Raw genomic sequence first — 27,739 nt, 5'->3', positions numbered from 1 at the left:
GTCGTAGTATCGGTGAATCCTAGATGGCACGATATCTGTGTCACTTTGCACCAGAATGGCTTTTTGTTAAGGACATTGTTATCCTCGTTAGTGAAGTGCCATTTGTCATAATGTTGTTTAATGCAGTCGCACCAGATCCACCTGAGGCCTGCTTATTAAGAAGACTTGGATAGGGACCCAGTAACTGCTACAGTGCTCATGTGAGTGCTCATGTACAGGTGTGTGTGGAAAGTCGGTGCTTGTGTGTTTGGTTTTGGATAAAAGCGTCTGCTAAATGACTGTAATGTAGTTATTAAAGCGAGCACGTGTGTGTGTCTGCCTGCCCACGCACTCATGTGTGTTTGTGCACAGCGAAGCTCTAGTGTTTGTGTTGTTAAATGTGTGCGTTTGTGTATGTTCTTAAGCATAGTTACAGCACGCTTGTCTATTCACGCGTAGCAGTCAAAGTGTGAGAGTTTGTGCACGTTTCTGTGCGTTCTGTAAACTTTCACATGTATATGTAGTCGTTTTTCTTTGTGTATTTGTGGTGTATGTGTGTGTGGTGTTTACGTACGGTTGTTTTAACTGATGTGTGTCCCCTACCATTTCCAGCCCACGGGGACGTCAAAATATGACAGCTTGTAAATATTCCTGCTCTGCTTTCAAAATCCGCCTTGCATCGTTGTCGAGCACTCAGGAACAAACATGCATTAAAAAGTTTTTTTTAAAAAAGCAACCCACTTTGAGGGGGTCGACATAAAGAACTCCTTGTAGCACTGCCAAAAGTGCCTTGCACTGCTTTCTCCTTCCATTAGCCCGGAATAGAAGCTAATTTTTGTGACGCGTCAGCATTCCGCTATTTTCCCCCTACCCTCCAAATGCATGAAGTATTTCACCTGGAGCCCGGCCACTGCTGATGACATCACCGCCACATGCTGTTAGAGTCAGACTGGAGGTTTTTTGTTGCTAAAGCCCCCCCCCCCCCCCGCCCTGTTTGCGTGCATCCAAACTCCACAGCAACCTGGCCAACGTCTTGTCAGTCAGCTTGTAAATGTCACCGGTGAGGTTTTGCCTGTGAAAGCGGCTACATGTGCGAAGTATAGTGCTTTCATTACACACACAGAGAGACACAGTGGGAAGTAGCGGTTCTTTCCTGTTCCAATTATATAAGTTAGAGCCTGGTTTCTTTAAGTGTGGGGTATTTATGTGGCTCACAATCACTGTGGTCTAGCCCCCAGTGGGTTTCTGCATGGGACCCCAATAGTGCTTATGTTCCCTTGGGGGTGGGAGTGGGGGGGGGTCAGAGGTTGGGGTTACAGGCAGCAGAGTTTTCTCACTCTCTGCGTTCCAGGATGGAGAAGGTTTAATCGCAGTTGTGGACTCGGTTATTATGATCAGGACAGAATCAAACAACCCAGTGTATTGTCTAGTGATTAATTCCTATAACAGCAGTGCATTGATTAAACCGTCAAATGCATTCCTTGTTTACCAAAGCCATCTACTGTATTCATCCCTGTCCTGGTATTGTATACCACTGATAGGTTCTGCAAACCATGTTCAGTGGACGCTCTATAGGATGTTCTCTTTAATAGAATACCTTTTTATATAAACACTGGCTTGGGATCAGCCAACTTTTATCATCTGGCAGACTGCTGTACAGGGGAATGACTGCAGTATGGTTGCTGCGGTGGATATCACAGTGTGCAGTGGTGTAAGGGCCTCATGGTAGATTACACACACGCACGCACACACACACGCACGCACGCACACGCACACACACCTAATGATGAGGATTAGAGGCCCCACGGCAGCATCAGTCTGGCTCACTGTCTAATGTCTATCTGTTTGATCAGCTAATTACCACCATTACACACACACACACCAGAGACCATCTATTCCACGCAGCGAGACGCGAGAATCCCCCCCCACTCTGAGGCTCATGCTCAGCTTTGCACATTCTTGAGAGCATTTTGTGTTCATACATAAAATAAGGCCTTAAAACACGAACTGGATGGGTGGCCTTGAGGCCGAGTTTAATTTATAGCAATGCTATGGTTAAGCCGCCCCACGTGATCGACTAGCACTTGGTCACAAAGGACAGTGTTTGGGTGAGAAATGGGAAAATACAGAACTTGAAATGTTTTTGTTTTTTTTGCCAAGGGTTGAGACTTTTGCCATAGGAAGCGAATGTACCCCTGCGTGCTGGCCTTGGACCAAATCCTGCATATATATATATTTATATATATATTTATCTGTATATACAGTATGTATATATATATATCTGTGTATATATATCTGTTTCTATAAATGAACAAAATGGAAAGGGGAATCAAATGGAGAGCTTCCCCCTTCTACACAGACCCTCCAGTTGTACAATGGCTGCCCTGTTACCGCCTTGTGTCCCAGCACCAACATACGGTATTCTATGCTGGGGGAACACCCCAAACAGCTGCTTGACATGTGTTGTTTAGATCTATAATGAGCTTAGCCCTTGATCCTGTGTGACTGTTTATAGGATGACTGCCTATAGAAGTCCATACAATACTGACTCGGGGTATTTGGACATGGTTTGATTGTTGTTTGCTGTTCAATGTTGTGTGTTGATTTTCTGCACCTCTATCAGAAGAACATGAAGGAGCATTGGCCCTAAGGCCGTTGTAGTGTACGCTGACTCTTGAAAAATGCTTGGCACGCACAGCACCGGCATGGCAGCAAAGGTTCATTCTCTCAGAATGAGCGATTTCCCCTCCCTTTTTGTCAGCTTGGCACGGCTGTATCCAATGGGCGGAAAAAAAGAAAAAGGTTTAGATTACGTCAAATCTTGAAAAATGTAAGAGCCAGGCTTTAAAACATAATGGTGATTGAGTCCTTGCGTTTGACCGAGAAGGAACGCGCCAGTCAGTGGACAGTCCTTGAGTCAGACATCTGATTAAGTGTGAGAACATCTCTTGGCTCTCTCTCTTTCTCTCTCTCTCTCTCCCTCTCTCTCTCCCTCAATGTCGTCTTTACCCTCTGGCTCTCCTCTGCTTCTCTCCCCCTCTTTGTCTCTGGTGCGTTTTCCATCTCCTCTTCTCTCGTTTATCTCTCTACGTCTTGTTGTGCCTCACCCTTTCTTCTTCATTCATGTCTCTGTCTCGCTGTGTTTTCCTCCCAGGATCTCGCCTCGCCTCGTCTCCTCGTGGTGCTGTGAGACGAGAAGTTGCGTTTCCTCTTTATGTATTTGCATAATCAATGGTGGCCGGCGTCGCTGCGTTACCCGCGATGCCCCCCTCCGCTCACACACCACAGCCTATACCCCCCCCCTTCCCTCTCTCCTGACCCAGGGGGAAACAAATTACCGCCTGAGGAGCAGTTTCTGCTCGGAAGGATTAGGGTCATTACCTGGCAGCCGGGGCCTGGAATTCCGCTCAGTGCATTATAGCCTTAAACTTAACCTACATCAAATAGCTCTGGAATGGGGAAAAAAAGCAGGAAAACAAACAAAGCCTAGGCCATTAGTGGCTTCCCCACTCCTTTTCTAATGGGAAATCAAAAACGCAAAACAGCAAATGTTTGCCATGGCATACATTTGCCGCGTTTAATTTTTCTTCTACAGCCACTGTTTGTCTAGACTTGTTTTTTTTCCCCTCTGACTTGTTCATTTTTCTCCGGTTTCATTCCAGAGGTTTGATGAAAATAGCCGTCGTCGAGCCTCTTAAGGGCTAGCAGTGGTAGCAGTTGACTTGGATGGCGGAGCTGGAATTCCCCTTTTATATAGTACAGAGTAAAATCCTGAGTGTTCATTTAACTTGGAGAGTGTCCAAATGGACCCGTAATGGGTTTACGCAGAACTACTGTGTAGTTCTGTGTTTACCCCCCTTCAACCCCCCACATGAAAAAGGGAGAGCTTTACGTTTCCTTAACCCATTAAGACCTGGAACTGTGTCATTTTTAGATTTGAGCTAAAAAGCATTATTTTACACTTTGGGCTATTCAAAAATAGCAGATCTACAAGCTCATAGCGCGGCACCGAGTGCCGCGCTACGAGCTTGTAGATCTGCTATTTTTGAAAAATCGTGAAAATGTGTGCAAATCTTTGAATATATATTTTTAAAGCGAACATTTTTAACTCAAATCGTTGCTTCTGGGGGTCTCTGGAACAAAATATTTTGATGGGGGTCCGCGGCCAAATACATATAATTTTGGGGGTCCTTGACATGAAAAAGATTGAGCACCACTGATATAGAAACATACGTTTTTCAGAAAACAGTTGAGATTTAGGAGACATGTAGAATCGGCTTCAGGTCTTAAAGGGTTAATACCATTTTGGCCTGCGTAAAATACAGCCAAGCGGAACGAGGGCTTGAAACCGCAGCAGCGATCGTGCGCTTCGTTCAGACCTTCTAAATTTACTAGAGGATCATTAGGAAATATATCCTTCACTCTCTCTCTCTGCTCAAGCTCTCCTACACACACACTCTCACACACACACACGCACGCAGCGGCAAGCAGTCTCTTGCGGTGTGTGAAGGTGGAAAGCTCTTATAGGTGGTCTGTGATGTGGCCCCCCCACCGTGGGATAACAGTGCGGTCTGAAGGGGCGGGCTCCCGGGAGAAGCTGCCGCCGAGTACGAATATAGCTTTATGGCTATAACGACCTCTTTGTCCCACAGGAACGAACACCCCGTTCTTATTTCCTCACATTCATATGCTGGAGGTATGCTACAGTATGTGTCCCCCCCACATACTGTACACACACACACACACACACACACGTTCTTTTGGACTATCCTACCGCAGCTGCCATCAGGCACTAAGCAACCCAAAAGGTTTCACGCCCTGCCTATCAGTAATGGTGCGTATGGTGATCTGTTTTGACTTGCCGCGTCAATGGGGATTGCGCGTGTGTTTGTGTGTGTGTGTGTGTGTGTGTATTTGTGCGTTGTAGGCGTGGGTGTGTGTGGTGTGTGTTATGTGTGTGGGTGCGCAGGCACATAAGAGAGAGAGCAAAACCTCTAATTGCCTCAGCACAGAGGCCAAGAACCGGTGCCAAGAACCTCCACGAGAGAGACAGAGAGAGAAAAAGAGAGGGAGAGAGAGAGAGAGAGTTCGGATATGGGCGTGTCGGGGGTATGTGCCTCCGTGAGCCAATCGGCTCGCGGCCTCAGCCAGGAAGTTGTGGTTTGGAACACGTGCGACTGCGGCGACGAGGGGAGGGGGCAGGGCAGGGAGCCTGAGTGATGAGTAACAGGGAGAGAGAGAGAGAGGGAGAGAAAGAGAGAGAAAGAGCTAGAGTACCTCTGCAATTCATTTGATACTTTGCTTTTTTTAATTCAGATTGACTTTTATGGCTCTTACACAATTACATAGTCACGGATAGAGTGTCACAGATACTTTTTGCAGGACTGGGTAATAATAGAAGTTGTTGAAGACGACGTGTGAAGACTTTGTGTATTGGCAAACCACACGTGTGTTACTCGTCCTTACACACACACACACACACACACACACACACACACACACACACACACACACACACACACACACACACACACACACACACACACACACACACACATACAAACACCTTTCCCTTCCCCCCCGCCGAGAAATCTGCGACCTCGCTGCTCACAGCCGAGTGTTGCCACACATGCAGACAAACCGATGACAAGTCACCTGGAGAACAGGTCCTTTCTTCACGCTGGGCCCCCTTCCCATCCCTCCCACACGTGTTCACTGTCCACTAATGGACTGGCGCAGAATCCATGCTCTACTCCCTATAGACACATTACTCACACACACAAAAGGCATCAACGGCATCCAATACACTCCAATTATTCTGTGGGAAGATTGAATGACATGATAGGGCCATTATCTGCCTGCCCAGGGCCGTCGTTACATTACCCCAGGTGTTGCTCTATGCCCGTGATATTTGCATTGTGAAGTACCCCGTCCATGTAGGATTACAATGCGCCAGCGCCAAGAAAAGCCTGTACATTTTTTTCCCCTACAGCAGCAGTGGACACGTGAAGGAATCTCCATGGAATCAGAAACTGCCCAAACAATAGAGCCTAGCGTACGGATTACACTGCTCTGTTATGTCTGTGATGCCTCAGTGTGTCTGTGATGTGTGTGTGTGTGTGTGTGTGGGGTGTGATAAAACCGTCACCGTGGCCTCTTTTATTCAAAGTGCCATGTCCTCATCCAGCCGCCATTGTGTGCGGTACTGTACTCTGTCTTAGAAAATACACGGTAAGAATGCCATTGATTACATTCAGTGGACATTCATTGTTTTATCTCTCTCTCTCTCTCTCTCTCTCTCTCTCTCTCTCTCTCTCTCTCTCTCTCTCTCTCTCTCTCTCTCTCTCTCTCTCTCTCTTACACTTGCGCTCACCCCCTCTGTTGTCACCCTTTACCTTTCTCATCCCAACCCCCATGTTTTTGTTCCCATACTCCGTGCACGTAATTTCCTGTACACATTGCAACATCACCTTGTTCCTTTCCTATTTCCCCCCCACTGTATGCATGTTTGATCATTATCACTACAATAACAACAATGTCATTGATGGAGACCTTGCCACAGACAGCGGGGATGAATGAAATGCAGAATGAGGCCCCAGAGTGCTTATACCTATACTCCCCTGTAATGAGCTGTGTGTGTGGGTATGCTATTGTTGGCGGTCTTTGAAGTGTCTTTCTGGTGAGAGCGCGGCATAGGCATCGGATGGATGCGACACATTGTGTGTGTGTGTGTGTGTGTGTGTGTGTGTGTGTGTGTGCGCGTGTGCGTGTGTTCTCTCGTACCTTTTATCTTTGCAAGACCTCAGTGTCCTCAAAAGGATAGAAGAGTGAGGCAAAGCCTGCAACGTGAGGACATTGGCTTCTCAGGGGTCTATTTTAGGCCCACCTCACACACATTGTAATGCAAGTGTGCAGATCCATGAGCCCCAGAGAGAGAGTGAAATAACAAAAGATGTTGAAAGTAGATGATCTTGGCCTGGCTATCGCCTAATTTATGCACCGCTGTACCACGGAAAATAGACGATCTACAAGCTCACAACGCTGAGCGCGCAGTGCTGAAAATAGCATCGGCGGCGCGTTGTGAGCTTGTAGATCGGTTGTTTTCAGCACGGGACGCCGTCGTACGGCAACGTATAAATCGGCCTTATCGGGCCAGTGTCTTCCCAGCAGAGGGACAGAAGCCACTTCTGCTAATCAGATCTTTTTCTGCTAGCATGTGGGCACAATGGCTCACTTTCCCCCCGGGGGGGAAGCTGACAGAGCGTGGCATTTCCTGCACCGGGACGGCCTCATCCAGATTAGAGGAAATTGATTTAAAGGCTTTGATTTAATGTCTGGAAAGGCGACATCTACACGAGGTTACTCTCTCTCTCTCTCTCTCTCTCTCTCTCTCTCTCTCTCTCTCTCTCTCTCTCTCTCTTCCTCTATCTCTCTCTCTCGCTCTATGTGTATGTTGCTCTGTGTCCCACTGTCTCTCTCTCTCTCTCTCTCTCTCTTCCTCTATCTCTCTCTCTCGCTCTATGTGTATGTTGCTCTGTGTCCCACTGTCTCTCTCTCTCTCTCTCTCTCTCTCTCTCTCTCTCTCTCTCTCTCTCTCTCTCTCTCTCTCTCTCTGTGTATGTTGCTCTGTGTCCCACTGTCTCTCTTATTTTCTCCCACTCTCATTACCATTTTATTGCTTTTATACTGCTTTCTCTTTGTTTCCCCTCCCACTTCTCTCTCTCTCTCTCTCCCTCCCTCCCTCTCTCTCTGTCTCTCTCTCTCTGTATCCCACTCCCTCCCTCTCTCTCTCTTTCATTCCCACACCTCCCTTTCTATTCATGTTGTCTCTCTCCATCTCTCTCTCCTTTTACTCGCCCTTACCGCCTCCCCATGCGCCTCATTTCCTGTATTTTCTCTGCAGTGCGCTGCACACACACACACACACACACAGACACAGACACACACACACACACACACACACACACACACACACACACACACACACACACGCACACGTGTACTCCGATATGTAAACGTGCACGTGTCCCCTGTGTGTGTGCTCAAGAATACAGTATATGGCAGGCCCACCGTACAATACAGAGAGACCTCTGGATCGATAGCATCTGTAAACGAACTTCAGCTTCACCGCTAGTCCACACACACACACACACACACACACACACACACACACACTCACACTCACACTCACACTCACACTCACACTCACACTCACACACTCACACTCACACTCACACACATCACATCACAGCCACCAAGGTGTATCCCTGTCAGAAAGCAATAATACAGCTACAGGGACAACGCAGTAAATTACTACAAGAGGTAGTCGATGGCAGGCCGGGTGGTCGATTCAAAGTCACGTTTGGCTATTCACTCCTGAGCATTCTGGGTTATTGTCCATATTACAGAGAGTTCTAGTGTTGTTTGTTGCATCCATACCGTTATCAGATATCAGGCCATCTATCCATCAGGATTGCAGAATTTCTCCTCCATTGCTGATTCAATAAGGTCAGTCATATGTAGCATCTGAGAGAGCAAATCAAAGTGGCTTGATTTCCTGGTTGTTGTTGTTTTATTTAATAAGGGATATCAGTGAGAGAAGGGATTATATCTGTCGTTTTTTGTCCACTGATCCCAGCACAGTCATCTAAGTGTGCATTTTCAAGTGAAAGTAAAGGCTTGGATCAGTTCCCAGCATTAGCCAGTGCTTAATGTTTTGTTTGTATTGGCAACAAAAAAGGGGTTTTGTGCACTTCAGGATGTAATTGTTACTTGCATTTTGCTGTTGTGATGATCAGGCCAATCATGTATTTCTTCTGGACATTGTGTTCAATTGACACACGCAGTGTACAGGCATACTAAAGCCAGCATGTGAGCAGTTATTATAAACAACCTTTAGGATGGCATCCACACCAGATAGCGCTGCAGACTTGTGCGTGTGTTGAGAATGCCTTCTCAGTCTCGAACCAGCAAGCCTTATGCCCGCCAGCCATTTTATATCAGCTAGGCCGCTAATTGAAACTCGCCGCGCTTGAATTAGACAGAGGATCTAGTCTCACTGCCAAAGAGGAAGGTTGAACTTTTGACTCGTTCTGCTCCGCTCCACTCACGGTGCTGCTATTGCCAGAAGTCAGTATATCATACAGTATGTTGCCAATGTTTACAGTGCTGTATAGCACCCACCCACATGTCATATTTGCCCATGTTGGCGTAAGCCTGTGTGCAGTGTGCACAGAGAGGGGCAGAGCAGAACGGTGGGTGGTTGGTATATAACAGGGTACTGTTATTGTTCAAACCCTGTTTGCCTGGGCAAAGAACCAGGGGTTCCTCCCTCCAGGCTATCAATCCTCCTGGTGTGTGTGTGTGTGTGTGTGTGTGTGTGTGTGTGTGTGTGTGTGTGGGGGGTTATATATGTGTATGCGTGAGTGCGTGCATGCGTGTCACATGTGAGTATGTGGGTCAGAGGCAGCATACTATATAGTGTATATATAATGTTACTGTCTTGCAGACACATCTCACCTCAAATAAGTCAACTTTCAGGAAAACGTGTGAAATTTGTTTGATTTATATTCAGTCTCTTTGGGACATTAACAACCTACGTGTGTGTACGGTATGCCATCATCGTCATAGTGGGTGACCCCCACACACTGTAGGATGTTTATGTGTGCGACCATCTCGCCATGTGAGCTTGCCGTTCGTGTGTCCTGCATGCAGTGAATGACTTCACGCCGGCTTTCTTTCAGCTCTGCTCCTGCTGCAGATAGATTTGTGACAGGTGTGAGTCAAATGGCAAAGCCATCGTTTCTAATCGTCTTTATCGACACTAAGGGGCTGAACACACTTTCAACCCCTGTGCTCATTTTCTATCGCAGAAGCTCCCATATTACCTGAGGTCAGGAACAAACATCAAAACAGTGACCGTGTGGCGGTCTTAAATTTCCTTTTACCTCATTAAGACAAGCCACTATGTTCATGATGTATGAACTGAAGCCCTTCTGGCTAGCTTTGCTATACAGCGTCAGCGTCGAATGCGCACAACTTCAAAATTAATTAGTTCAGCCGGGCGATGTTGCAATGGAGTCTGAGAAACCATTTCCGTGTACGGTGAGCGGCCATCAGCGGCAAACATTTGAAACGGAATTAATTAGCCGCGGATGGCGCTGTGTTCTGTTTCACAGAAATGGCATTAATAAAGATAACCCTGGGCTTCGGGCTAATTACTTAGGTGATTATCTAGCCAAGTACAATGTGATTAGCTTCGGCATACAGATGCAGGTCACCAAAGGGACACATGCAACGTGCACGCGCACACATACAGTACATGTATGTACACTCATACGTGTATGCTTGGATGATGACATGGAGCCGTTGGTGAGGAAAAACAGGATGACTCCAATGCTCTGTCTCGCTTCCCCTCAAGTCCCTAGTTGATTTAATGGTTTAATGTTCCCCATCTGACGTCAGCCATGCTTGTCTGGATGGTTTAGTGTGTAGCTGCTAGGAGCTAGCGTAGCTGAAGTCCATGGCCAGCGTTACCTCAGCTGATCTCTGAGTCTGCACACATGACAGATGAGGCGATACAGTGCACTGTGTTGTCTGCCTACAGCATGTACGTACGTATGTATGTAGGCCACCTCTTAAGTCTTCTAGAAAGTCTGAAGGCCCTTGGCTATGAGTCACCACACAGCTAGTGCCTGCTAGGCGACCCAGTCCCTTTCTCCTTTCAGTTCTTATATAGTAAGGAATGAACTATTATTCTCAAAAGATTCATGGCCACGGCGACGCACTCCCACGCTTATCAGGGAAATCGTGCAGTCCTCTGAAGCACTCCTGATATTCCGATGCCAACTACGAGTGTTTGATATAACGTGGCAACCACAGCAAATGTACCTAACGCCCATCTTTATGTATCCTCTCTAGGGATGGGTATTGGCAAGAACGTCACGATACGATACGTATCACGATACTTGGGTCACGATACGATTATATCACGATATATTGCGATACGATACATATTGCGATATATTGCAATATATTGCGATATGATACATATTGCGATACGATACATATTGTGATATATTGCGATATATTGCGATATATGGAGCTCAAGGACATTAAATCATCAAACTTTCAGTTTATATATACCCCTGACTGAGTAGCTGCAGATCAGTGATAGGTTATTTGAATGTTTTGTCATAAAGCCTGTATAAAAAATAATAAAAAATAGTTATTATTTTTTTAAATATTGATATGACGGGCTGAGTATCGCGATACAGTATCGGGAAATAAAATATTGCGATATATCACCATATCGATAATATTGCCCATCCCTAATCCACTCCTGTCCTAAAATATGAAAATGTTAAGGGAATCAATCAAGACTGTGTGATATTAGTCCAGTGAGTCTTCATACTGTAAATTTACCACAGTGGAACGTGGGATCGTAAGCAGCAGGCAATACAGTTTGTGAGCGGCATGAAGTCATCACAGTTCGCTGACTTCCATTTGAAATCCCAGGATTAGCGCTAGTAATGGGTTATGGTTCATTGCTAAGCCAATGGAGGTGCAGAGTCGGTACCAAACATCATGTTACCAGCTCAACCAATAATGCATGTTTTGAAACCACGATAAGTACCTGAGTGTCCGTAGCAGAGTCGCACTCAAACGGCCATGCAACCCTTGAACCAAAGAGATCAAAGACCAAGCATAGACTTTATTGCCCAATTATAGTGAAGGAAAAAAGCCCTCTCCACAGGCCTAAAAAAAAACACATTCATGTGGCAAGCGACAGAAATGTATTAGCAATGCATTGTGTTCATTTATTAATGGGACGGATTTGATGGCTTCCACGGCTCGGCTTTTGTTCAGAGAAGTTCTTTGACAAACAAACTTCACTAGCCGTCTGTTCAGGTGCTTCTTTTGAAGCTCAAAGTGTGATAAGTTAAATATCTAATGTTGCTGGCGGCGAGCCATTAATAATTGCATTATTAAGCTATTCTGCTCCATCATCTGTTCAGCAGCTAACACAGTGTATCCACAGTGGTTTTCATATTTTTTTCCATTTCTCTTTGAAAAGATGTTCTGGGCTGATAATGAGGAGAATGGAAGTTGTGCAAATATGAAGCACACCTAGATAAAGCCCTGACTCATTTACTTGCACAAATAAACCCCCTTTTTCATGTTTCTTTGCCTAAGGCCTAAGGCAAGGCAAATGCAAATCTAAAATCCACCGTGAGACAAAACCCACATACAGTTTAATTCCAAAATGCCATCTGTTTTGGAGTTGTTGCTTGATGTTCATTTGTCAGTTGTAAGAAAACCAACAAAAACAAAGCAAAACATGCAATTACATCCATAGTCAACAAACCCAAACATGTTGATCATATTACTAAGTAGGGTCATTACTAACTTCAATAAGAATAATCTTGGCATAAATGTTTAATTTTATTTAAAATAAACGTCCCATGGCTTACTATTAGATATCTGTATATAATGCCTAATTTACACTCAAAATACCCCTCCCGAAAAAACAAAAAAAAACAATTGCCGATCTACAAGCTCACAACACATCGCGATGCCATCAATTGACAATGAACACGACATGATCTCAGACAAGTCAGTCCATCAGTACTCGGTGAGAACGAACAGGAACATGAGTGCCTTTTAGCCTTTGTTGCATTATCGTCAGAGGTCCAGTTGAGAGCCTGTCAACAAGTCATCTATGCTTAAGCTGCAGAGTGTCCCTCTTTATCTACGGGTCAGTGACCCTCCGCCAGAGAACGTGGCAGGAGTGTGAATACCCTATGTCACTCTAAGACACTGGCGGGTGATACACTGCAGTGTTAAAGGAGCATATTGTGCAGCCATGCAAGGACCTGAGGTGATTACTGATGTCAAGGTCAATGGGGTTACACATTATTATAGATACTAGGACGGCGCCCGGCCTATTTGGGGCCATGCATGTCGGGAACGATGCAAGTCATCCCATTCATACTGCTGTGCGGCACAAATGTTATGCGAAGCTCCGCCAATCAGTTAAGCCGACGGGTCAGGTTGGCCAATAAGGGACTTATATTGGCTTAGCGCCACAAACGTGAAGCGATGCTCCACCAATCCGTGAAGGCGACGGTTTGGCTTGGCCAATCAGGGAAGCCCATTCATACAATCTCCCGAACACACAAAGCCATTCGGCTCTGCAAACCTCAATTTTGAGACTGAATGGTCAGACACAAGTTTTGTCTAACACACACACACACACACGCACACGCACACGCACACGCACACACACACACAGATTCTGTAGTATTATTATTGTTGTTAGAAATTCAATTCAAAATTAGTTTTAATGGCTGACAGCAACAGGTGGAGCCTGATCACTTCCTTTAAACCTCCTTTGAGTCTGAATATCAGAGGTGAACTGGGCAGTCTTTCTTAGGCTGCATATCCAGCACAATGTTGAGGCACGAACCCTGTCTTTGAGTGCTCATGTTCCTGTCTTTGTGAAAAGACCATGGGTGCTACTTGTTCTTCGCCCGCTTTCACGATCACACCTGTCAACCGTGCTCACTGACATTGAAAAATGTGAGAAGTTACGTCTCCTCACCACGTGTATCTCGCACCCATATACAGTAGCAGACCAGGCTAAACCACAGTGCGCCACACCGCTCCAGTGTCTACCTGTGTAGAGCTAGGATGAGGACCCCTCCTAGATGTGATGTTTTATTCAACAGAGTGCCTGGTTCCTAATCCTCATATAAAGAGATGGCAGCCACAGAGGCAGATTGCCTCGCAGCGTCCATGGCAAATGCATCCTACAAGCACATGGGATTGTTTGCTGTTGTGTTACACTGTCGGGGGAACCGCTAGTTCCCATTATGTGCATGGTTAGTGTGGGGGAATTCACCTGTCGGAGGCTATATTCATGACTCGTTGCTGCTTGTCGTTGCTGCTTGCGGTAAACCCTTGTGTTTTCATTGTAAAAATTACGTACAATTCAAGTACCACCTCACTCTACCACTTCTGTTAGCTCTAGTCCCTGTTCTTACACTCTAACTCCGACAAAGTCAGAGAAAGTTCAGCGTTGTTTGGAGTATGCGGAAGCCTTAACTCTCGTGTTAGCTCTATATTCCCTGTTCTTACACTCTAACTCTCTCGTTGTTTGATCTTTCTCAGATCACAGGATTTTCATTTGAGCGTTATTGTCTCTGAATTGCTATTTTTATGCTTGCAGTGTTGGCATATTTGGAACTGAGGTGTCTCATGGGGTTGCACTTGTTGCTGTGGATCAGAGTCAGATGTGTAGGCCTATACTGTGCCAAACATTTACCATGTAAAATGGCTGATAATGTTGTCTGTGTCAGCCACCCACGACTGGAACTCAGTTCCACTAATTGCTACAGTTCCCAGCAGATGGTCAAATGCTAAGTAATCTGGAGACGGTGCAGGCAGGACAAATGTGAGGAAATGAGAGCAAGATGGGGGGGGGGGGGGGTCGGCGGTAATGATGATAATTCATATATTAGTCCTTTCAGAAAGCACGCGACCATCAGATGAGAAACAGCAGAGCACCAGCTCACGGCAGAAAAAGTCACACATTTGCAAGGCTGCCACATGGCTAATAAATGATAGATTAGCTTAGGTTAGCAATTTACCCTAGAAGACCTCTCCCTTGCTTCCAGTTTGTTTAAGTACTCTTGTACGGCAAGCATGAAGGAGCTGTTGTTAGACGGGTTGGTTTGGAGCGGCGGTAACCTATACTTTTGGCCTGATGGCATTTACTCGTGTTGATTTAACAGAGGGTTACGCTATTAATACTCTTAACACTTAAGGCGATGTCATGCGGATGACTGGCTCACGTCAGCAGTCTTTATGGTTTTGTTGGCCAATACATTTCTTTATAAAACACGGAAGATATTCTTCACTAAAGACCAGTGGATAAGAGAGGACTACTACCACCACACAGTAGATGTTACAGTTCTTCTGTTTGTTGAGTAGTTGCTGAGGACCTTCACGACAATGCAGAGGCATATAAAAAAAAGGGGGTAAGGGATCGCCACATCATCAAGACAAGGTCCCTTATTATGTGGAGAGCTGCCAGTGAAAGAAGCACATCGATCAATCACCCCAAAAAGGGGCATTAAACCATACCCCCCACCAAGCTGCCTCCGGTCATCCACATTAATCGAGCGGCCATTAAAGTCCAAGGATGGGGTCATGTGAGCCCCGGGCGGCTGGCACAGGCCCTCTTGTTTGTGATAAGAAGCACTGAAGCGGCCTGTTTGTCTTGGGCGCAGCTGTTGGCCGCTGAGGGCTGTGGCTGGGGCCATAATGGCGTCCTTTATCGGCTACATCTGGACGGACACTGAGGCGACCGCCCGGCCCAGATGCAACAGACCTAACAACCCGCTCGAGGTGGTGGTGGTGTGTGTGTGTGTGTGTGTGTGTGTGTGTGGCTGGGGGGGTCGATGATTTGGTGATACATTAACACGAATGAGAGAGGGGAAGGGCCCTACGTCGGTGAGAGTAGATAAGGACTGTTTGCTTTGTGTCCGCATTGAAAAGAGAAGTGTCGGGCGGCTTTGGCTTGCCTAGGACACGTTTTGATATAGTATGCCTATGTTTTAATTTCAGGGTTTTGGCGGGAGTTTGTGTGGCAGTTCAGCATGCTGGGAAAACCGGTTTATAGTAGAAGCACCCTTCATCCCCGAGCTAAAAGATACAAGCTATACAGTGTCTTTACTTGTTCGCTGCCAAGGGGTTCGACAACGACCACAATCATGAGAGGAACTAAAGGGCCATTTCACTAAATACGTAGCTTCTGGACGTGCGGCGTGCATGCCAGGGCTTTCAGCCCCCAGGCCCAGGCTACAGTATGTACACCAGGGCTCTCCACAATACAGAGAGGAATCATCCGGTGGGAAGACAAATGCCGTTTTCGAGAAAGATCGCTCCACTTTCTCCTCAAGATTATGCCATTCCCCCTCTCTCTCCCTCTCTCACACACACACACACACACACACACACACACACACACTCACACTCACACCTACTGTACCTCCAGGCAGTGGAAAGGCGGAATGAGAGAGACACAGGGGTACACAGTAAAATCTTCAGCGTCATTTTAACTCTGAGAGTGTAAAACGGGTCCATCTTTACACTCTCGGAGTTAAATTGACACTAAGGATTTTCCCATGCAGAGAGAAATAGATGGAACGCAGAGTGATATCCTAGTGGGTGATTGATGGTGTTTATAGTTGCCTGGCTGGCTGTGTGATTCAGAATGTCTTGCCGTTCCAGCTCTGTCGGGCCCTCTTGTTCATTCGTGTGTGCGCGTGTGCGTGCGCGTGTGTGTGCACGTGTGCCTGTCTGTAAAACTTTTGTAATGAGGTATTGACATTGAGGTCAAACTAATGCATAACAAAGAATACATGGAGATAGTGGGGCAATTGAGCGAGACGGGAAACAACAGATTAATCTTCCCCCGGTTGAGGTGCGATAGACTTGGTTTTGTCCTTTGTGCCGGTAGCCATGAGGTTATACAGCGAGGCACACGATGGTCGCTCTGCTCGGTCAATTGACTAATTACTCTGGAGTAACACCAGTACAACGCCATAAGGATACCTATACGTACTGCACAGATATACTGAATCATCAGTGTATTCTATTCCTCAGTAACGTTGTAGGTGGCGATTATTGCACTGATAAGGACTGTTGACACTGTATTGATATCAGTGTGCTCTGTTGATTCCGTAACAGCACTGTGATTGTATGCATTTGTTTCTGCCTAGTGCAGGATACATAGGGTGTATACTGCCGTTCATTGCTGATAGTGTGTTTGTAATGTTGTTGCTTCTTTTTGGTCTCGTCTTGCTACTCTTGGCTATGTTGTGCAGTACTCTGTAGCTGTACTCTCGCACTGCTGTGCTTTCTCTGGCGCCTGAATTTCTCCCGCGGGATCAATAAAGGTCTATCTATTCATCTATATATGGAGTCATATGTCAAACATATGATTAGGGGAGAAAGGGAAGACCGTTTGTTCACCCAGCTGATGGCTGCTTTTTTTGATGAGTGCTCGGGGGGGTTTGAAGTGTCTTGTACGCACGCACACACGCACGCACACACACACACATCCTCCACATCTCTCTCTCTTCTCCTGCATGCTGAGCCAGCTGTTTTGGTTTGTGTCTGTGACATTTAGAAATAGATCAAACTGTTGATAGGGCCTCGCAAGACCTAAACCTATCGATCCACCGGATACATACAGTATATGATTTATATATCAGTTGCATTGGGAGTTGCGTGGGTCTCTCTCTCTATCTCTGTCTTGTTGCTATTGCCACGAGAGCGGGGAAGAGATACAGTGAGAGTGTGAGAGTGAGAGAGATTGAGAGAGAGAAGAGAAGAAGAGAATGGATTTGGGAAAGCGGATCACCCAACCCCCCTGTTGTTTTGATCCCGCACCGCAGAACATCAGGGGCCGCTCCCTGCCTGCGCCTCGCTCTGTCGATTTGTGTGCAGTGCTGTGCACGTGTGTGCTCCCACGCCTGTGTACTGTACGTGTGTGGGCTTTAATATGTGTGTGTGTGTGTGTGTGTGTGTGTGTATATGTGTTGCTATCTCCCCACGTCTCTCCCGCAGTTTCATCTATCCGTATGCCTCAAACAACAGCCTCCCTACCGCTCGCCCTTGCTAGATATCACACATAGACGGCAATGCACAGCCCCTTCTCTATCGCGCGCACATGCACACGCAACTCCTCCCTCCCGCCCTCAGTATCTCTCTCTCTCTCTCTCCCTCCCTCCGTCCTCTGCCATTGATAAGCTGTTTTCTAGAGATTATCAGCAGAAAATTTCTCGCTTTAATAATGTGCTTAGGGCCCGGGTACAGTCACAAAGATGGATCCCCCACACACACACACACACACACACACACGCGCGTGCGCAAACAAACACAAACACACTGCTGCTTTCCACTGTCCCGTGGCTCAGTATCATTTTACAGTATATCAGCGCACGAGGACAGGCGTGTGCCTCCTTTAGATAGAAGCTATAGCTCCCGGTAGCCCACTAGCTTTGTCTAACTGGGGGTAACGGAGGCCCTATTCATTATTCACATCACCCATATACCCAACATTGAAAATAAGATCTGGTTCCCCTAGCATCTTTTAGCCCAAGTATATTCCTTGTCAGTTTCACTTAGATATACCTACGATAGCTCTTTCCATCTGGTTTTATTTCGTTTTTGTTTTGTTGTTGTTATTGTTTTGCTCCTAGGCCCTGACCAAATCTGTGCTATCGGTGTCCCTGGAAACATTGAAAAGTGACTATAGCAGTGTTTCTCAAACGTAGGGTTTTCGCAGACCTGCTTTTATGGGTCGCAAGCAAGTAAATATACTTTTTTAAACCTAAAGAAAAGATAATTTTTCCAAAAATGTAGAAATGTTCAAAAAAAATTTAATATATTTCAACACGTCACATTGCGATACTTTGCGAGCTTGTAGATCAGCTATTTTCGATATCTTTCTAATAGTGGTTAATTCATAGTGTATTTTGTATGAGTTTGTGTCCTTTGGAACCCCTGGTCTAATGAAGGCTAAAGCTGAGGCTGAAGGCTGCAGCCTAAGCATCTGTATTTTTACTGCCTACAGAACAGCCCATTGGTCCACTGCTCATTGTTTGAGTCCCAACAGAATCTTGTGTTTGATGCCTGGCATCTGTCCTTCTCATTTAGATGTGATGAATTATGGCTTACCCTCTTCAATCCTTTCAACTTCAAACAAGTAAGAGCAGAGACAGATGGTGCAGGGATTTGAGGAGTGACGTTTAAAGTTATGGTGTAGATAGAAAAGCTAAATTGAAAGTGACTCTATTTACAGTACCTTCGCAGGTGTGTGGGTTTGAAATTTGAAAACTTTCTCAGAGAGCCGTGTTGGAACAGACCATATGCAAAATAATAAATAACGAGCAATTTTCTTTTTTCTTTACAATATATAAATAATAAAATACTAGAAACCCCAATTATCCTGTGCCTGCTGCTAAAAGTGTGCCCTTGAAAGGCTCGTATTGGCTGAATAGAAAGTAGCTTTGATTAATCTAAGAAGGTTGCTTCTTTCACTAGTTCAGTGGAGTATGACCCCGCTCACAGCTCCTTAATGCTCCACACTGACCCCTATAGGTCATACATTTGTGAAGCCAAAGAACAACACATTTTGCTCAATATTGTGATCACATTTATCAACCACAATCATTGATGTCTTTGTTGCTCATTGAGCCTTTTTGAGCCTGATGGACTGGAAGATGGCTTATGCAGTGTTATTTTACATTAACCCATGTGTGTAATGGCGAGGAGAAGCAGCTGGCGAGGTGCTACAGCTGTCAGCTGAAAATCACGACTTTCAAATACTTTCAATTAATTGTGCAGCTCTAGTACGCACGTATTTCAAAGTCTCCCGAGATACAATTCCTTGACATTTTATCTTCATCTCGTTTTCCAGATGCAGCAGACCTCCATGGCAGTGATGACCCAGTGCGAGAGCGTGAAAATACACCAAACGGTTTGAGCTAACCTGAAGTCATACTGAAGGTAAGAGCTGCTTTAACCGCTTAAACCCTTTATACTTCGTTGTCCGGCGTCTGTACTTGGGCAACCCTCCTTTTTTCCCTGTACGCCAAAACTCTGTGCCGAAAATAGCTGATCTATAAGCTCACTACACAGAGTGTTGTGATGCTTTGTGAGCTTGTAGATCGGCTATTGTCGCTGAATGTTTGCCTGTCTTCATCTAATGCTCGGCTATTATGACATGGTCAGAATAGGGAAGTCAAGATGCAACAGATAACGAACAATAACTCCACAAAGGCGAAGGAAAGACTCAGATCTACAAACTCATGCATCACGCTACGATTTCTTTTTTTTTTTAAATCACCTATAATTATGCCAAAATTAGAGACGCCAGGTTGAAAGTGTTTAAGAATGGTTCTATTAGGCCGACTGGGGCCAAACTGGGTCACACAAACCTTTCTTTTTTCCCCCAAGACAAACAACATAAGGCTCAAGGAAATAAAACCCTTTACATGACAGTTCATAAGGAATTAATCGCTGGTTCTCAAATGTTTTCACGTCAAGGACCCCCACATCAATGTATTTGGCCGCGGAAGTAACATCACAGTGAGGCAAATCAATTGTAGAATCAGTTCAAATATATTTGGCACATCATTTTCCATGAATTTGGTTAAGACCAAAGGAGCCAGTTATGGTGGTTCGTTCGGGCATCTAGTTGGGATGCCTCCTGGGCGTGTCCCTAGAGGGAGGTCCTCGGCGCTAGTCCCGCTGGGAGGAGGCCACGGGGCAGACCAAGGACCGGATGGGGGGGGATTATTGTCTCCACGCTGGCCTTGGAATGCCTGGGGGATCCCCAAGTATGCAGTGGCTTATGTGGCCCTGGAAAGGGAATTCTGCTATTCTCCGCTGTAACGGTTACCTCTGCGACTCCGGATAAGCAGATGAAGATGGATGGAAAGGATAAAGTGTCAAAAGGTGTGTGCAGATGTGTGTAGACATAAACCAGTGTACAAATGCTTCACAAAATGCATCATTTTATTATTAGTGAACAGCAGTTTAGTTTACTTTGTACGTGAGCATGCCTGTGCACGTGTGCAGCGTACACATGGAATGAAAAGTCACAGTCTGTGAAGTCAACCATGGCAGTGCTGATTCTCTTGTCTCGCTCATTCTGCAGCCTCTATCCCTCGCCTATTCTTTCTTCCTCTCTCTCTCTCCCGCTCTCTCTCACTGCCTCTCTCTCTCTCACTCCGCTGTTTCTCCGCTGTCAGTGGAGATGGGTGAGAGACTGCGGCGAGGTCAGCACCAAATTGACTTGATGGTGAACAGTACAAAGGAGCAGGCGAGAGGGAATGTGTGTGTGTGTGTGTGTGTGCGTGTGTGTGCACGCGCGCGTGCGCGCAGGTACATGTGTGTACCTGCTCAGAACGCTCTCATCTGTGACGGGGAAAAAAGGGCATTACACTGCTTTGGAGTGTTTGTCCGTCTGTCTGTGTTTGATTTGCCCTCATTTGCATGTGCGTGCATGTGTATGTACGTGTGTCAGAGCACGTTAATGTCTGGACAAGAAGGGCAGTACACTGTTTCGGCGTGTTTGCTCTGTCTGGGTTTGTGTCCAGTACGTCTGTATTCACGTGTGTGTGTGTGTGTGTGAGTGAGTGTGTGTGTGTGTGTGTGTGTGTGTGTGCGCGTGTGTGAGAGAACATTTTGCACCTGCAGCCTTTTATGTAGCATGATGTTGAGGTATAAAGGTGTGTGTGTGTGTGTGTGTGTGTGTGTGTGTGTTTGCTTGTGTGCCTGTGTGCTCGACGATAACAGAGCTGTTTTGAATACAGATTCCATCAAGTGTGAAGGAGCCTTATCACAATCGGTGTGTGTTTGTGAATGTGCGTGCCTGCATGCACGTGTGTGCAAGTGTGTGTATGTGTGTCATACTCTTGTATCTCCGTGAGGACCGAATGTCCTCACTTTGTTCCTCGGTGGGCTATTTTCAGCTTAGTGCCAGGTTAAGGGTTAGACTACGAATGGAGGTTATGTTAAGGTTAGGAAAAGGTTGAAGGTCGGCCATGTAAGTCCTGACGGCACGGGTTAGGGGAGTTAGAGACTACGCGAGTCAAGGGAGGAGGGTGTTATATGAGGGTGTGTGTGCTGTTACTGCTGTTTAGTATCTGGTCAAACAGGAATGTTCTGTTATAGCCCCTCCCCTCTGTTCCAGTGACGGGCATACCCGTAAGGGTCCATCTGGGTCAATTCTTTACCCTCTCTCAGAGTTAAATTAACAATGTAGCACTGGCTTCCCTCTAGGCCAATAACTGGCCAGACACAAACTAATTACTCTGCGTGTACAATGTTTTTTTCATCTGTCACAGTGCTCTGTTTTATTTTTTTATCCTAACGTAACTCCGCTTCTCGGCACGACTCGGTTTAGAGTCCAAATCAGATTTTCCCTGCATGCCTCAGTTTTCTATTGCCCTATTCACGGGCCGTGTCAACGCGATTAAGCTTTCTTTTGATTTCTCTCATTCGCCATGTTTATGCATTCTCTTTACATTTAATCGGCGCTGTTTACAATCTTGCCCGCTCGCGAGGCGTCGTTCCACTAATACGTCCAAACAAAAGCCGAAAGCATCTATATTCAATCACCGCAGCTACAGCACTCCACTTGAAAGCGGTGTACAGCTTAGCCATTCATGTAGCGTGTTTACAGACAAGTTGTCTCGCATGAAGCGGGCCTGGCTTAGTTCAGAGGGCGGTCAAGGCTGAATTGGGATTGGGATTGATCGTTTTTTTTACTTAAACATGTGACCCCATGTTAGAGTTCACAGCGTTGGTAGTAAGAGTGAACAGGACGCAAGGAATAGCACTAAACATAACTTAACACTTACACAATACATCCTTCTATAAATGCCTGATATCTCTACCCCCCAGGGACCCCCAGGGGTCCTTGGGGGGTACCAGGGGGGTCCCCAGCAAAATGAGTTAATAAAGCGTCACAACCATTTTAACCCCTTTATCCATATTTTGTACTTTGGCTATTAAAAAATAGCAGATATACAAGCTCATAGCGCGGCACAGAGTATGTATAAATCCACAAAATCTCCATCTGTCTGTCTGTGTCAACAGATGTCACCAATATGACCTCAATCGTAGACTGGCTTCCAAGTATCATCCCATAGTCACAGTGTCTCTGGGATCACAGGTTTGATTCCGCGCCTCAGCCAGTGTGTCAGTCTCTGTCAGAGAGCGAGACATCAGTCCAGCTGTACCAGTTCCAGGGAGTGCCATGCACCCCTCAGTGCCCCTCCTACCTGGGATAATCATGTGTACATAACCCATAGGGATATGCAAAGAAACCCATTTCTATGTAAAACATAATAGGGCAATTGTGCCACTGTGGGAAAACTATGAAGAGTATTGCATGTGTATGGGGAGCTGTGCAGCTCATTGTCAAGTTGTGAATGGGAGATTGTAGATAGTTATAGACGATCAGGGAAAATGTGTTCTAAAATCATGTGTTAAAGGGATATTTCACTTTAAAAGAAACTTTGGGTCATTTTATCATCTACTCAGGCTTTTGACTTTTTTCATTTATTTTTAATATTTGTTTTTGAAAATGATTTTTTTTTAATACAATAAAAAAAAATAAAAAAAAGTAATCGAAAAAACACGGCCCCCTCACGTATTAGGAGGGCGGGGTGAGTCACCAGAACCAAGGACGGGTGTTTTTGATGAATCTAACATGTTCAAAATGGAGTTTGAAGTTATAATGCGTTTGTATAGGAAGGGGGCGTGTCTGATAAAATGAATATCAAATATCTAAATACTGAATCAAGCAACTTAAAAACGGTCTGGGGGGCTCACAAAAGCCTCAGTAGACGATAAAATGACCCAAAGTTTTTTTGAAGTGAAATATCCCTTTAAGTCCTTTGTATGATCTCGTATAAGGTGTTTTCTGTCACTGCTAGGTAAAAAGAAAGCCAATATTCAACAATTGGAATCTTTCCAAACGTACTGTACCCCCCTGTTGTCGGAACGGCAACCTAAATGTGACACTTAAACCTGAGTTAAAACCCATTCCAGGGAACTGGACGGGTTCCCTGAGCTGTGTGAATAGCGTGTCATGTGAGCTTTCGTTTCATTCTCAGGGCCTTGCTGGATTGTTGTGTGAACAATGGCAGTGTTTATGTGTTGCCAAATGTACGCTTGTTTATACACACACTTGTGTTTATGTCTCTCCACCACAACGATGTACAAACCGCAAAAAACATTTGCATTGAGAGAACATGATGTTCAACAACTCATACATAAAGTAAAATTCGCACGTACGCATGTGCACACACACACACACACACACACACACACACACACACTGTTTCTCTAGCCTCCTCAGTGTCGACATAAATGAAGGAGGCGAGCTTTGTATTTTCGCTCCAAATGTTTTCAGCAGATAATTTGGGTTCGCTCAATGGTTTCGTCCTTTTCACTGTTGTGTTTAAGTCCAGGGAAACTGGTTGAAAAACTACAGCACAAACTCCTGAGACGTCACTCTGTCGTTGTATTCTGTTGCATTCTGACGGGGAAGCTGACAACAAAAGCCGCTTTTCCATTACAGCTTAAGCACGACACTGTCCAGTACAGTCCAGAACCGCACCGCACCGCTTCAAAATGTCTTGCGTTTCCATTGCACAAAAGTCCCCACTCGCAAAATCCCCACCCTCCCCTCCCCTCCCGAAGGAAATCAACGCCCCTTTCTTTAACACACCAACTTAGCCTCAGGCTACAGGGTTAGCCTAAATGCTAGCGTGCTTCCTCAGAGCTAGTTTGGCTCTTAAGTTATTATTTGGCCATGTTCACCCTGACTTAAATCTTCGCTATTGTTGGGAAGACCTGTGTGGTGTCTAAACACGTTGCCATCACTTATATAAAAAACATTATTAGCGTGTATCGTCGCACATTCATTGTTGCCAGGTTTAGCAGAAAAAAATAAGCAATCAGGTCTATGAAAACAATCCCAAAAGAAGCGACTATCTACGGCTATTTGAAAATAGCAGATCTACAAACTCACAACGCGTAGCGATGCGACGCATTGTGAGTGTGTGCATCTGCTATTTAAAAAATATATATAATGTTGACAAATACATATTAATTTGGGGGTCCTTGACATGAAAATGTTTAAGAACCACTGGTTTCAACAACATATGGAAACAAGCCCCAAATAATCAACTACATTTTAGAAACAAGCAGTGGTGGAAAAAGTACTCAAATGTTTTACTTAAGTAAAAGTATCAATACTGCAATGTAGAAGCACTCTACAAGTGAAAGTCTGGAATTACTTGAGTAAAAGTACAAAAACTATTGGTATCAAAATGTACTTAAGGTACCAAAAGTAAGTACTAAAATGTTTGAAAATAGCAGATCTACAATGATGCGATGCGTTGTGAGCTTGTAGATCGGCTATTTTCAAATAGCCTAGGTATAAAATAGGGCTTAAGTGGTTAATGTATGTTTTATAATGTAATCATTTATATCTGAAAAGTAACTAGTAACTAGTAACTAATACGTTTTCAGATAATTGTAGTGGAGTGAAAGTACTACCAATATTTACAAGCAACTTTACAGAAAAATAAGCTCAATGTCGCTTATAATAAGTGGACATGGCAACACTGCTACCGTAGTGTTTACATTTTACAGAGACCTGAGTGGACAGACACAGCTGTGAGCCGACCAATCAGTAGCAGTCACAGCTTTAGCCCCACTTAGCCCAGCTCAGACCTACCCAAGACTGGGTACTTTTTAGGCACCAGTTTAGTACCACTTACACACCACTCTACCCACTTCATTGTAGTGGAAACCGTCGCTGTGGTGGGCGGTGTGGGGTGGGGCTAGGTAAGTCCATGTATATGGAAAGCCGCCTATAGAGTCCAAAAAGCACACACAGTATTTGAGCTATCACTGTGGCCAGTCTGCACCCTGCAAAAACAACTCACACCTCTACAGGCACTGCTTTCATGTAGCGGATACGGTTTACTGTGCCGCTACACTCACACACACCCACACACACACACATACCTGCTTGCAAACAAACCATGGACACCATGCCATATGGCCCAGAGGCCTGTTTTATAGAAGCCACGCTGGCAGCCAATCATCATCCAGATCCTAATCCACCGTGGCACCGATGCCGCGTTGCCCAGGTTGCTGACAGGTGGCCCCTCCCCCCACCCGCCCCCATCCCGCTTACGCTGTGTGTTGTCCTGGGACCTGTGCCAGGGGAGGACGTTCTTTGAATTCTTTCTTGTTTAGATGAGAGAGAGAGTCCTGCAGTGATCTCCCCACTAATTTGGGAGCTAATTAAAGACCAAACCTGCCATTGAGGGGAAACTCTAAATCCTGTGAGAAGGTGCTGCCAATTAATTGGGAACCTCGTGTCATCAGTCTTTGTAGTGTGTGGGAAAGATCAACTTGGTTTAAATCTGGTCAAAAATGCGAATAGATAGACCGACCGATAGGCAGTGTGGCCGTGTTTGCACTTTTATCATTACGATGGTGGAAATAGCCGATCTACAAGCTCACAGCGTTTTGCATCGCAATGAGTTGCGAGCATGTAGATTGGCTACTTTTCAGCATGGGACGCCGTCGTATGACGAGTATATAAAGTGGGCATGAGAGTGACTTTACTGACAGACAGGCAGACAAGCAAACAGACGGGGAGGAAGGAAGACACACCGGCCAGAAAGTTGTGGTTTCACCTCCTTTGGTGTGTACCTCACCAGTAGCCATAGGATATATTTATGAGGAAGCTCTGTATAACAAATATATCAACCTGGAGTGCTGTGTATAGGAACACATCATCCTTAAGTGTTAGGCCGTGTACAGAGCAGATGATAAATCACCACCTTGCACATTACACACGCACACACTTACACACATACGCACACATTCATTGTGGCTCCTGGGTCCTGGGCGTATAAGGCATGTGTGGTCTGTCTTTCCACAGATCATATGGGGAGAATCCGCTGACCTATCGCTGCCCCCTCCTAGCATTAGTTTATACAGTAATGATGACAAAGACGGCCCTTTTAGCCAGAGGCCCCCTAGGGGGCCTGTGTATCGTGAGAGAGAGAGAGAGAGACACAGAAAATAAAGGAGAGTGTAGAAGATAAGAGAAATATGCAGAAGAGAGAGAGATGGTAAAGATAAAGGGAAATGAGGGACGTTTTGTTCGTTTTTGTTTTTGGGGGGGGGGGTGTTAGGGATGTGCCAGATGACTAGTCTATTAAACAGTGCTGCCCCTACTAATCGTTTACTAAACTATTATATATTATCATAATAATTCTATTGCAAAACTTTTATTCTGCAAAAAGACATGCACTAGGCACAGATCTCCTTCAACTTCTTGAAGTGATGTGACATAATTTCCCTGAGCTAAAGCCAGGACTGCCACACATCTCTAGTGTGTGTAAAGGTGCTGACATGTGACATCTTAATGTCCCCAGTTCCATTCCTGATCTGACACTTGTGTTCAGGCCAGTCTCTTCCCTTTCCCCGTCTCTTTTGTGTCTACTGTATATATACAATAAAACAGGAAATGCCCAAATAAAATGGGAATTGTTTGCCCAAGGAATTGTTTATTTATTTACCGTTTGCCCAAATCTCTCTCTCTCTCTCTCGCTCTCTCTCTCGCTCTCTCTCTCTCTCGCTCTCTCGCTCTCTCTCTCTTACGTTTAAACAGGAACCTGGTCACAGTATATATATACATATATATATAGCCTATACGCACATCTGCCCTGGTTGTCCAAGCAAACACACACTCAAACCAATGCAGCAGGTCCACGGGCCTCAGCGCACGCTCCACAGGAAAAACACACACACGCACACACATCTGTATACTCCAAAATACACACGCACTTTCATGCACAAAAGACTGTGGATACATATTTAGTGCTAAGACAATAAACACATTCTGCGTGCGTGCGCGCGTGCGTGCGTGTGCGTGCGTGCGTGCGTGCACACACACGTCTGTGTGTGTGTGTGTGTGTGGGAAAACATTATTGAGAAAGAATAACAGGGAGAGTGCATGGAAAAGATGAAATTATTGAGTGACTGGTTCATTTTAGACCTCAGGGCAGTTTGCCATCAAAACTAGAGCTTTCCAAGCATCCAGAGCCCAGACCCCCTTGGCATGTCTGTCTTTTTCTCTCTC

At 45.5% G+C, this 27,739-nt stretch overlaps 1 protein-coding gene across 3 annotated transcripts in view; it reads left to right on the top strand.

The window, feature by feature from the left end:
• The window catches only part of LOC308105480 (thyroid hormone receptor alpha-like), a 169,806-nt gene that overhangs the window by 84,877 nt on the left and 57,190 nt on the right, over positions 1 to 27,739 (top strand). For all 3 annotated transcript variants that reach the window (XM_080456224.1, XM_080456223.1, XM_080456222.1), the window contains one exon: positions 19,472 to 19,560. The gene's annotated coding sequence lies outside the window, so the exon portion shown is untranslated. The remainder of the gene's footprint in view (positions 1 to 19,471; positions 19,561 to 27,739) is intronic.

The sequence above is a fragment of the Gymnoscopelus braueri genome (genome assembly GCF_963280865.1).
Source record: "Gymnoscopelus braueri genome assembly, chromosome: 17".
Lineage (NCBI taxonomy): Eukaryota > Metazoa > Chordata > Actinopteri > Myctophiformes > Myctophidae > Gymnoscopelus > Gymnoscopelus braueri.
The sequence above is the reverse complement of the archived record's forward strand: the minus strand, read 5'-3'. Positions and strand labels throughout refer to the sequence as shown.